General features: G+C 40.7%; 1 long non-coding RNA gene across 2 annotated transcripts in view; it reads right to left on the bottom strand.

The window, feature by feature from the left end:
* Positions 1-228: 228 nt before the first annotated feature.
* LOC116420688 overlaps positions 229-10,581 on the bottom strand; it is a 112,429-nt gene continuing 102,076 nt past the window's right edge. For both annotated transcript variants that reach the window (XR_004231088.1, XR_004231087.1), the window contains one exon: positions 229-299. This is a non-coding gene — a long non-coding RNA (uncharacterized LOC116420688). The remainder of the gene's footprint in view (positions 300-10,581) is intronic.

Raw genomic sequence — 10,581 nt, 5'->3', positions numbered from 1 at the left:
CAGCTCATTCAGGTTTTATGAATGACCAAAGCCCAGACGTTCCAGTGTCACAGACACACTTGTGTCTAGTTGTAGGGGCCCTGTTTTCCAGGGTAAACACTTCCCGGCAGACACTACCTCAAATAAGGTAATTTCCTTTTTGCTCGACACACCCATCTCTTTTCTCCGTTTGAAATCCAATCTAAGCACCCTGTATCCCCCCCAGCAGACATCACCCCATATTACTCACTGGTGCTGTATTGCTTACATCCTGGGAATCTTCTACGATTTGACTCTGGGGACACCAGTGCGTCAGAGATCTGAAAAGGAAAGAAACTCTACATCAAAACCAATTTGGGGATGGTGCTCTCAAGGAATCTTGAGTCAGGGGAGGTATCTGCAAGGGAAGGGAAAGAGAGAGCATGGCATAGTGTTGGACTCGGGAATCCAAGAAGACCAGGATTCAAATCTGGACTCTCAAACTTACTAGCTATGTGACTGAAACTTTTCTGTGTTGCAGGTTTTTTATCTATAAACTAGAGATAATAAAAGCACCTAACTTGGAGAGCTATTGTAAAGATCAAATAAGATAATAATTGTTCAATGTCTGGCACACAGTAAGATCTATATGACATAACATTAACTATTATTATCACTCAAATCCCACTTCTGATATTTACTAGCTGTGTGACCCTGAACAAGTCACTTATTCTGTTTTTGGACTTCAGTTTTTTTCATCTATAAACTGAATGAGTTGGACTCAACCTGTAAGGCTTCTTGGAGATATGAATCTAAAATTCTTTGGGGTTTTGTCTAGAAAAAAAAAGACTCCAATTTGGTCTAAGCCAGCAGAAAGGAAGGTTAAGAAGGATGAACTTCAGGAGAGGGAAACACAATAGTTAAAATGATCAAGGATTAAACTTTCTTGAAACTTCACTCAGGTAAATTATTTTCTTTATCAAGAGGGCAACTGGCTGCTGAATTGGATGTCAAATTGTTATTATTCTTTTAGTGGTGGGCAGTGTGGCGAGACTCTGTAATTTGCTTGGAACTTGTAAAGATAGCTATTCATACAAACAAAACAAAAAGAAATCTCAATGTATATTTATACCACAGGAGACTGCTGCTAAGAGAGCTAATTGTACTTTGAAAATTCCTGGGGAACAACATAGCTCACTAGGTCTCTGGAGTATAGAATATCTGATTTGTATCTTGCGTTTAGGTCTGAGTGAGCGAAAACTGCTGCTACTGGGAAAGGGGCCCTCCTAAAACATGAGAGAGAGAGATGAGATAGAAAGAAAAAGAGACACACACACAGAGATACAGAGAAAGGGGTAGGTAGACAGAGAGAGAGAGAGAGAGAGAGAGAGAGAGAGAGAGAGAGAGAGAGAAAGAGAGAAAAAGAGAGAGAGACAGAGAGAGAGACAGACACAGACAGACACAGAGAAACAGAGAGACAGAGATTGTTTTTCCGCTGGAACTCCAGAAGAAGAAAGAGGTCAGGGAAAAGGACTAAGAACAAGTTGCTTGTGACTCACATAGTCTTGTACAGTCTCCCCATTTCTACTCTTTCCCCTTTTGGGGTGGGGAGGGCTAACGCATGAGGGTTTTTTGCTATCCAAGAGCCACAGATAGCAAAGGCCTTTTTTGGGGGTGTCTTAAAGAAGCACAGGAAAAACTAGGAATAAAGAGCAAAATGAGAACTTGAGTTTACACTTTAACACTGGGGCTGGCTGTGGACATAATTCCCTTGGATCCAAGGCTGATCAATCCTTCAAGTGAAATATAATGAAGAAGCATTTATTAAGCACCTACTATGTATCCAATATAGCAAGACAAAAATAGAACAGTCCTTTTCCTAAAAAAGCTCACCTTCTATTCAGAAGACTAGATAGATGGAGAGAGAGAGAGACAGAGACAGAGACAGAGAGACAGAGACAGAGATGTACAGATAGATAGATAGATACACAATATACATATAGACACAAAAACACACTTATAAAGAGATGAGGAATTTTACTCAGGCTGAGGAACATACAAGGAATCTTTCTAGGCTGTTACCCATTCCTTTCATTTTAGTGAATTGTTCAATTCATTCAAATTTAAAATTATAACTATTAGACCTGGGATTCAACACATTCCCTCCCCCTTCTCTTCATCTCTTAGTTCAAGTAACATTTTTTTTTTTTTTTTTGCAGCATCCTATTCTTTGTCTCTTTCCTGTTCTTTTTTGCTTTTATTCTCTTCTACATTTTATTCTCTAATTCATGGGCTATGTCTTTACTTGTTATTTATTTTCTCTTTCTTCAATGAGACTTCCTCTTGGCACAACAAAACTCTTCTTTTCCATTTCTTTGTCATTGCATTTGTAGGCCTTATTGCATCTTCCTTTTTTCCCCCTACTGTGCCTCATTCTGAATTTATCTCTTTCTTCCTCTTTTGAACTTCTAAAACAACTTCTATTATGGTATTTTTTTTATAGTAAGCCTTTCATTACAGTTATTTCTTCACCATGTGATCTCCCCTAACTAGGTTATAAATACCTAGAAAAGCAAAGGCTAGACTTGAGGGTCAGGAAAACCTGGAATTAAATCTGACATATGCTAGCTGTACAACTATGGATAAGTCACTTAACTTGTCTGAGCCTCAGCTTCCTTAACTGTAAAATATAGATGATTAATAATAGGAAATGCAAATGAGATATTGCATGGAATGTGCTTTGCAAATTTTAAAATACTATATATTATCCCAATAATGTATTGCAATTTATATAGATATGTGTGCACACACAAGCATGCATATGTAGCTATAAACACACAGGTACAAAAATATGTATATATATATATATATATATATATATATATATATACAAGTAATTAGGTGGATTAGATAATGGATAGAGTGCTGGATTCCTGAGTTCAAATCAGGGCTCAGACATTAATTGTGTGAAACTGGGTAAGTCACTTAATCCTGTTTGCCTCAATTTCCTCATCTATAAAAATGGCAAACCACTCCAGTATCTTTGCCAAGAAAATCCCCAAGTGGGGTCACAAGGAGTTGGATAATACTAAAAATAACTGAATAAACACATAAATGTGTACATAAATAGAGAGAGTATATCAAATATCTCAGGGCAGTTTAAATTTTTAATAGCTTAAAACTGCATTAAGAAGTTTGGGACGCTATATAAATGTGTGCGTGTGTATTTGATCTGGACCTGTCATTTTCATCAAAATAAAGAATTCACTGAGTAGCAACTCCTTCCAGGTATGCAAATCACCAACTCGACTAGAATTTAGGCACAGAGAATCGCCTGGGAATTGAGAGGCCAAGTGACATCCACAGACACACATAGACATAATAGTTAGGACTTGAACTCAACTCCAAGACCAGGTCCTTAATTCATCAATCTCTTTTTCCTCTAAATGGCATCTATTATTATCTCTCTGTGCATCCCCCAGCGCCTATCTCCAGACCGCTCCATAATCCCAACAGAATCCACATTTTGGGCATTGTGGCCTGTGGGCAGGACAGGGGTATTCTGGAAAAAAAGGCCTTCCTCAAACATCCAAACAATACCATCTATGCAACTGCCTATTCTGTCAGCCTCCAGGAAAACTTCCATAACTATTAATTAACCATCAACAGCCACTTGCTAAGCAGTTACTGTGCACTAGCGCACCAAGGGGATTAAGTTCCAATGAGGAGGAACCCCATGTACTAGCTAGGGACAGACAGGCTTCGGGAGAGGAGACGGAGCCTGGGAGGAGACAGACAGGCCTGGGAAAGGCCTCCCATGAGTCAGTGTGTCACAGAGGGAGGAAGAAAGGAATTCCTTCCTCACCGTCTCCTCCGACAGAAGACAGCCTGATTCCACACTGTGCTCCTCGGGCCTGGGGACCCAGGCCCGACTTGACCGCTGAGACCTTCCACCAACAGGGCGGGGATCTCTAGGAAACCCTGCGGTTTCCAACTAGACAGGATCTAACCTATAGTTTCAAGCAAACCTCCTGAGAGATCCTTGGAAGCAAATAAAGGCCGGGGCAGGCTGCCCGACAGTAGTACATGCAATCCCACACAATCAGACAAAGACACGAGAACATGGACGTCTGTTTGGGCTGGCAGGTAATGATGTAAGTTTCAAGGGCGGTCGGTGCCCAGGTGAGTGATGAGACAGGACTCTGGACCACAAAAGGGAGGCCTGCCTCCAAGCCCAGCTTCAGCAAAGAAGGGTCCAAATAAATCATTCTCTTAATGAGTTGGACATGGCTCCAGTACGTAGTTTGTGCAAGCCACTAAAGCCCTGGGTCTCCACAACATGAAAATACAGGTAAGACTCATCTCAGCTGTTTCAGAAGGCTGTTGTGAGGAAAATATTTTGTGAATTTTGGGGGGGAGAGGGAGATAAGGGGAGTCTGGACTTATGATTTAATTAGTGTGGGCTGAGTTGCTAGTATGGAAATTTCCCTCGCTGAAGCAGATTGGTATCACCTCTGTAATTTAGATTAATTAGCTTTAAAGCTGGAAAGAACTTACAGACTGTGTAGAATCATAGTCTGAAGACTTGCAAGGGATTTTAGAGGTCATCTTAGTTCAAACATTTTGTTGTTCATCCTTTGTTTTCGAAGAGCCCAATGACATCATGGGTGGTGTCCTGACTCCTGTGGGGAATTGGATTTAAACGAGGCAGAGTTGCACAGAGCGTCAGTCTCTCCCCCTCTCTCCCAGAATCACTGAAGTCCAGGAACAGGACAGACGTCAGGATGGTGGCAGCCCATGATGCAGTGGAGGACCTTGGTCTTCGATATCTGACCCATAGCTCTCCACAGCACCCGCTCCCAGTTGTCTTTGTGGCCACCGGAATAAATTGTCCTCATACTTGAGGAAAGTCTTGCACATGTTCGGGGCTCCCCCAGCTCATTGATGGTCGGAGGCCCATCAGTTACCGTCAGCCTGGTTTAACCTGTCTGCAGGACACTGTTTACTGGCTGCTGTGCAGGCTACAGCTTCTCAGAGCCACAGGTGAGAGATGAGGGACAGGTGGACACCAAAGGTGGATGAGCAGCCCTGGAAAGGGCTCGGCGAGCCCTCAACACCAGAGGTGCTGAACACACTATCCATGCCCACCCTCTCCTACTGGAGAGGAATAAACCAAAGGGATGTACCTGCCAGAGTCACACACAGCTAGTTAAATTTATCAGAAACTCTGATCTTCCAGGGTTCAAATCTGGCCCCAGAAATGGAGCAGTTGTGGGACACTCTGAGCAAGGCAACTTACCCCATCTGTCTCAGTTTCCTCATCTGTAAAATGAGCTGTAAAAGGAAATGGCAAACTAGTATCTTTGCCAAGAATACTCCAAATGGGGCCCTAAAGAGTCTGACACATCTGAAAAATTGACAAAACTTCTTGATTCCTTGGATAATCTCAGCAAATGACTTAGGACATTTCACAGAGAAAGTGATTTTAATTTGTCCATAGTCTAATGCACTGCAAGTATGATTAGAAGGATGCAGACCCAGATTTCCCTGGCTTCAGAATAAGGAATATCTTATACACAGTGGCTGTGAGTCAGGGAGACCTGGGTGCAAACAGGTTTTTTTTTCCTTTTAAGGAACTAAGTGATCCTGGGCACTTCCTTTCACTGCTAGATGTCTCAGGCAACGCTCCAGGACAGTTTTATTAGGGAGTTTCCCCAGTAGGATCTCACTCAAGAATTCAATCAATGAGCATTAATTAAGCACCTACTAGGCATTGTGCTAAGTCCTGGGGATACAAAAAAAGGCAAAACCCCAAAAAATAAGCTCCCCAAATTCCCTAAAACCCAAGCCCCTCTTCACTCCCCCCAAAATCCAGTTCCTGCCTCAAAGAGCTTACAATCTAATGTAAGGGACAAATATATACAAAAAAGCTAAATACAGGATAAACAAATGTGATTAACAGAAGGAAGACACTGGAATTAAGAAGGATTGGGCAATGCTTCTGGTAAAATAGGGGTTTTTAGTTGGGACTCTAAGGAAGCCAAGGATCACAGATCTTTCAACTATTTCTAAGGGGTGTTTAAGTTTAGGGACTAACACCTCTGGTATGAGGACTTGCTGGGCCCTTTTCAGGGCTGCTCAATCACCTTCGTGTCCACGTGAGAATTTCCAAGAACTGTAGCACACACGGCAGCTATATCCTAGTAAACCAACTTGGAAGAAGGGCTAATCCAATTGAAGATAACCAACAGATCTCAAAGTCATCAATGAGTTAGGGGGATTTCTCCCCTTGCCCCTGGCCCAAACTTCCTCCAGCAGAATGGATGAATGACAACAATTTGTTCCAACAGCCGTAACACTGCCTGAAGATGATGCTGTGGAGAGTTAGTGCAGAAGTGATGTCTTGGGGAACTTTTTTTTTCCTGCCAAGGGCCATTTGGATCTTGATAACATTTGCATACAAAATTATCAGCTTATAGAACTCAAGCAATGGGAGACGGTTGAAGCTTTCAGCTCATCTTCTTTTGCAGCTGATTACAGAATCAGAATGATTTTGAGAGCCTATATTTTCCCACCCCTGGTTTAGAGCTTGGTCCCACCCTGAAGATACCAAGATCACCCAAGATCAGAGACAGTTGAAAAAGACCAAACTTTTTGATCCTTGGATTATCTCAGCAAGTGACCAGTATCTGGGCCATCACCATTTTTGTCCTACCACGGGAAGAGAGACTGTACCGTACAATGCTGCCTCATGTAAATCCAAATCACCTAGGAGTCAAGACATCATCTCATGATGTCATCTATCCTCTTTGAAAAGGAAGGACAAACAAAAAAAAATAATAACAACACCAAGGAAGATGTAAGGAAGCAGTCATCAGACACATCATAGTAAGTAGAATCACACAAGACTTGGAGCAGCGGGGGGACTGGGAGATCATGTAATCCAAAGCTTCCTAAATTCTGGATCATGCCCCCAGATGGGGTCTTATAACCAAACGTGGAGGTCACAAAATTATGAATTATTATCAGTAAATGTTTGATTTATATACCTATTTTATATGCTTATATACCTGAGGTCTCATGAAAATTTCTCGGACAAAAAGGGGTCGTGAGTGGAAAAAGTTTAAGAAGTCCTGATCTAATTCAACTTTCTCATTTTACAAATGAGAAAACTGAGGCTCCAAGAGATGAAATAATTTGTCCAAAGTTACGTGAATAGTTTAAGCAGCAAAGCAAGGATTCGAACCCAAGTGCTTGGATACATTCCAGTGTTCTCTTCACTACACCATAAGTATCTCTCTTAAATCTTGGCATTTGTGATACACCAGGAAGTAATGTAAGGATGGATATTTCTAGGAATACAGAAAATGGAGAATTGGAAACAAAAAGTTTGTTGGCATAATTAATGTTCAATTAGAACATAGGGAAGAGAATACCCCCAAATAGCTCCCTATGTATCCCCTCTAGATATGGTGCTAAAGTAAAGGACATGGTAAGCTGTCAGAGTTTATTGCTTATTTCAGTTGTGTCCAACTCTTGGAAGTCCACTTGTGGTTTTCTTTGCAAAGGTACTAGAGCTATTTGCCATTTCCTTCTCCAGATCATGTTATACATGAGGAAACTGAAGCAAGCTTCGAATTCAGGTCTTCCTGACTCCAGGTTCAATGTTCTATCTACTGCATCACCTACTTGATCTCCATATAATAATAGCTGACATTACTTGCATGCAGTTTACAAAGCACTTTACAAACACTATCTCTTTTGGGATCAACAAACATTTATTGAAACCTTCTACAGCAGCAAGGCACTAGACATACAGAGAAGAAAAAAGATCAACTCCCTGCTCTCCAGGATTTAATATCTACAAAAACAAAACATTTATGAAGCACAATAATCCAGTGGGAAGAATGCTGGCCTTTGTTGCTGAACCTGAATTGCTGGAATATGAGTGTCAATTCTGGGTCTGCCCCTGACTCACTGTGTGAGCTCATTCAAATGACTTAACTAGTGGGCTTGTCTCCTCGTCGGTAGAATGGGAGATCTAGGTGATATGACCCGAGACCCCTTATAAAATCAGATCCATGATCCGGATGAAGGGACACTAAGGATGCAGACGTGTTATCCGGTGGCCAGATTAGTCCAAAGAGCTGAGGTGTTATTCCTGCAAGCACCGAAATGCTACAAGTTTCACCATTCAGGGTGGAAATCTTGCTAAGAAGTATTTTACACCTTGCCATTCAGTCACTGGATGTCAGGCTATAAAACCTGCCTCTGTCCCCTTCTCACTCTGTAGTTCAAAGGTCTAGGGACAATTGCTCTCCTCTCTGGGCTGTGGGTGGGGTAGGAGGACTAAATCAGGGCTGTGCTAGAGCCAGCTTAGGAGAGCTGATTGTTAATTTTTCAGTGTGAGTATTTACATCTCTGAAATCAACAAAAAATGCAAATCCGGGCTTGTTTTACTATTTTGTTGATTCCCTAGACTTAAGAAAGTAATGGAGAAAAATGTAGATTAAAATTCAAAACTGTGTTGTGGGTACATTTATCCTTTCCCCCTCCATCCTTCCCCACTTTCTGCTGAGAGTTTTGGGCCTGGAGTCAGGAAGAATCATCTTCCTGAGTTTAAATTTGGCCTCAGACACTAATTGTGTGACTTGGACAAGTCATTTTAATCCATTTGCCTCAGTTTGCTTATCTATCAAACAATTTAAAAAAGAAAGCAGCAAACCACTTCAGTATCTTTACCAAAAAAACCAAAACTCACTGGAGTTATGAAGAGTCAGACATAATAGAAAACAACTGAACAACAACAATAATAACCCCAAGAACAGCTGATTGTTAAACATTTACTAGCACAGTCCTTAATAATTCACTAAGTTATAGAATCCCATTCTGAAGGCTGAGATATACTGATTGGTAATGGGAGTAAAAATACCTGACTCTATATTTAGATTGGATACCACTTCCTACCCACATTAGACTATTGCCATCTACTTTGTCATATGATAAACTCTACTCCCCTCAGCCCCAACTATCTACTTCTTGCTCAGAGAACAATAATCAAATCAGTATCTCTAATGCACATATCTAATCTCTAAGGGCATGAAACCAACTGTTCTATGGCTCCCAAGACTTTCCCTGCCATGATTCTCAGACATGTATTTTCCCCAAGCAAATATAAGTTCTTTGAAGGTAGGGACTGCTATTTTTATACTTCTATCTCCAGTGCTTAGGAGAATGTCTAACACATTCATTTAATTCATCTAAACAATTCATGACCAGTGGCTCCCTGTTGGCTCTAGGACTACGTACAAACTCTGGTTTGGCATTCAAAGTCTAACTTTCCAATCCCCATACACATTACTCTCCTTCCCAACACTTTCCATGCTAGCCAAGTCTACTTGCTGTTCCTTGTGTCTATATTCCATCCCCCACCTATGTTTTTTTAAAAAATCATAAGCACAAATATGAAATATTTATTTTTCTAGAATTATCAATATATATCTTTAAATTTTTATTTATTTTATTTTTAATTTATGAACTAAAACAAGGATTTCCATAATATAGTAGAATAAAAAAGAATGCCCATGAAACTGTAAATTTATTATGTATAATCTGCTGTATTTTAAAATATATTAAAGTTATTGTATAACTTTCTTTTTTTCCCCTTTTCACTTCCCTTTCCCACTCTAGGGATGGTGCTATCATTAGACACAAATATGTATATATATGTAAATATATCTATAAAAACAATATATATATATATATATATATAATCATTCTGTATATTCTATACATACATCTGTCAGTTCTTTCTCTGACTACAGGTAATGTCTTTCTTCATAGGTCTTTTGTAGTAAATTTGGGTATTTATAAAAGTCAAAATGGTATTTGCCAGTTATTCTTTTACTATATTCAACATTCTATTGATTCTGCTTATTTTTCTTCATTATTTTGTGCAAACCTATCCATGTTTTTCTAATATTAATGAGCTCATCATTTCTTTTTCCTTCCTTCCTTCTTTCCTTCCTTCCTTCCTTTCTTCCCTCTCTCCTTTCCTTCCTTCCTTCCTACCTTTCTTCCCTCTCTCCTTTCCTTTCCTTCCTTCCTTCCTTCCTTCCTTCCTTCCTTCCTTCCTTCCTTCCTTCCTTCCTTCCTTCTTCCTTCCTTCCTCCCTCCCTCCTTTCCTTCCTTCCTTCCTTCCTTCCTTCCTTCCTTCCTTCCTTCCTTCCTTCCTTCCTTCCCTCCCTCCCTCCTTTCCTTCCTTCCTTCCTTCCCTCCTTTCCTTCTTCCTTCCCTCCCTCCTTTCCTTCCTTTCTTCCTTCCCTCTTTTCCTTCCTTCCTTCCTTCCTTCCTTCCTTCCTTCCTTCCTTCCTTCCTTCCTTCCTTCCTTCCTTTTTTTGGGGGCAAGACAATTGAGGTTAATGACTTGAGTAGCCAAGTATCTGAAGCCAGATTTGAGTTTGGGTCCTCTTAACTCCAGGGCTACCGTGTCACGTAGGTGCCCCTTGAGCTCATCATTTCTTATAATACAGTAATATTCCATCATGATCGTGTACCACAATTTGTTCAGTCATTCCCCAGTTGACAGACTTCTAGGCAATTTCCAGTTCTTTGCTACCACCT

This window comes from Sarcophilus harrisii, chromosome 1 (assembly GCF_902635505.1).
Source record: "Sarcophilus harrisii chromosome 1, mSarHar1.11, whole genome shotgun sequence".
Lineage (NCBI taxonomy): Eukaryota > Metazoa > Chordata > Mammalia > Dasyuromorphia > Dasyuridae > Sarcophilus > Sarcophilus harrisii.
Note: the sequence above shows the minus strand (reverse complement) of the source record. Positions and strands in the feature narration are given on the sequence as shown.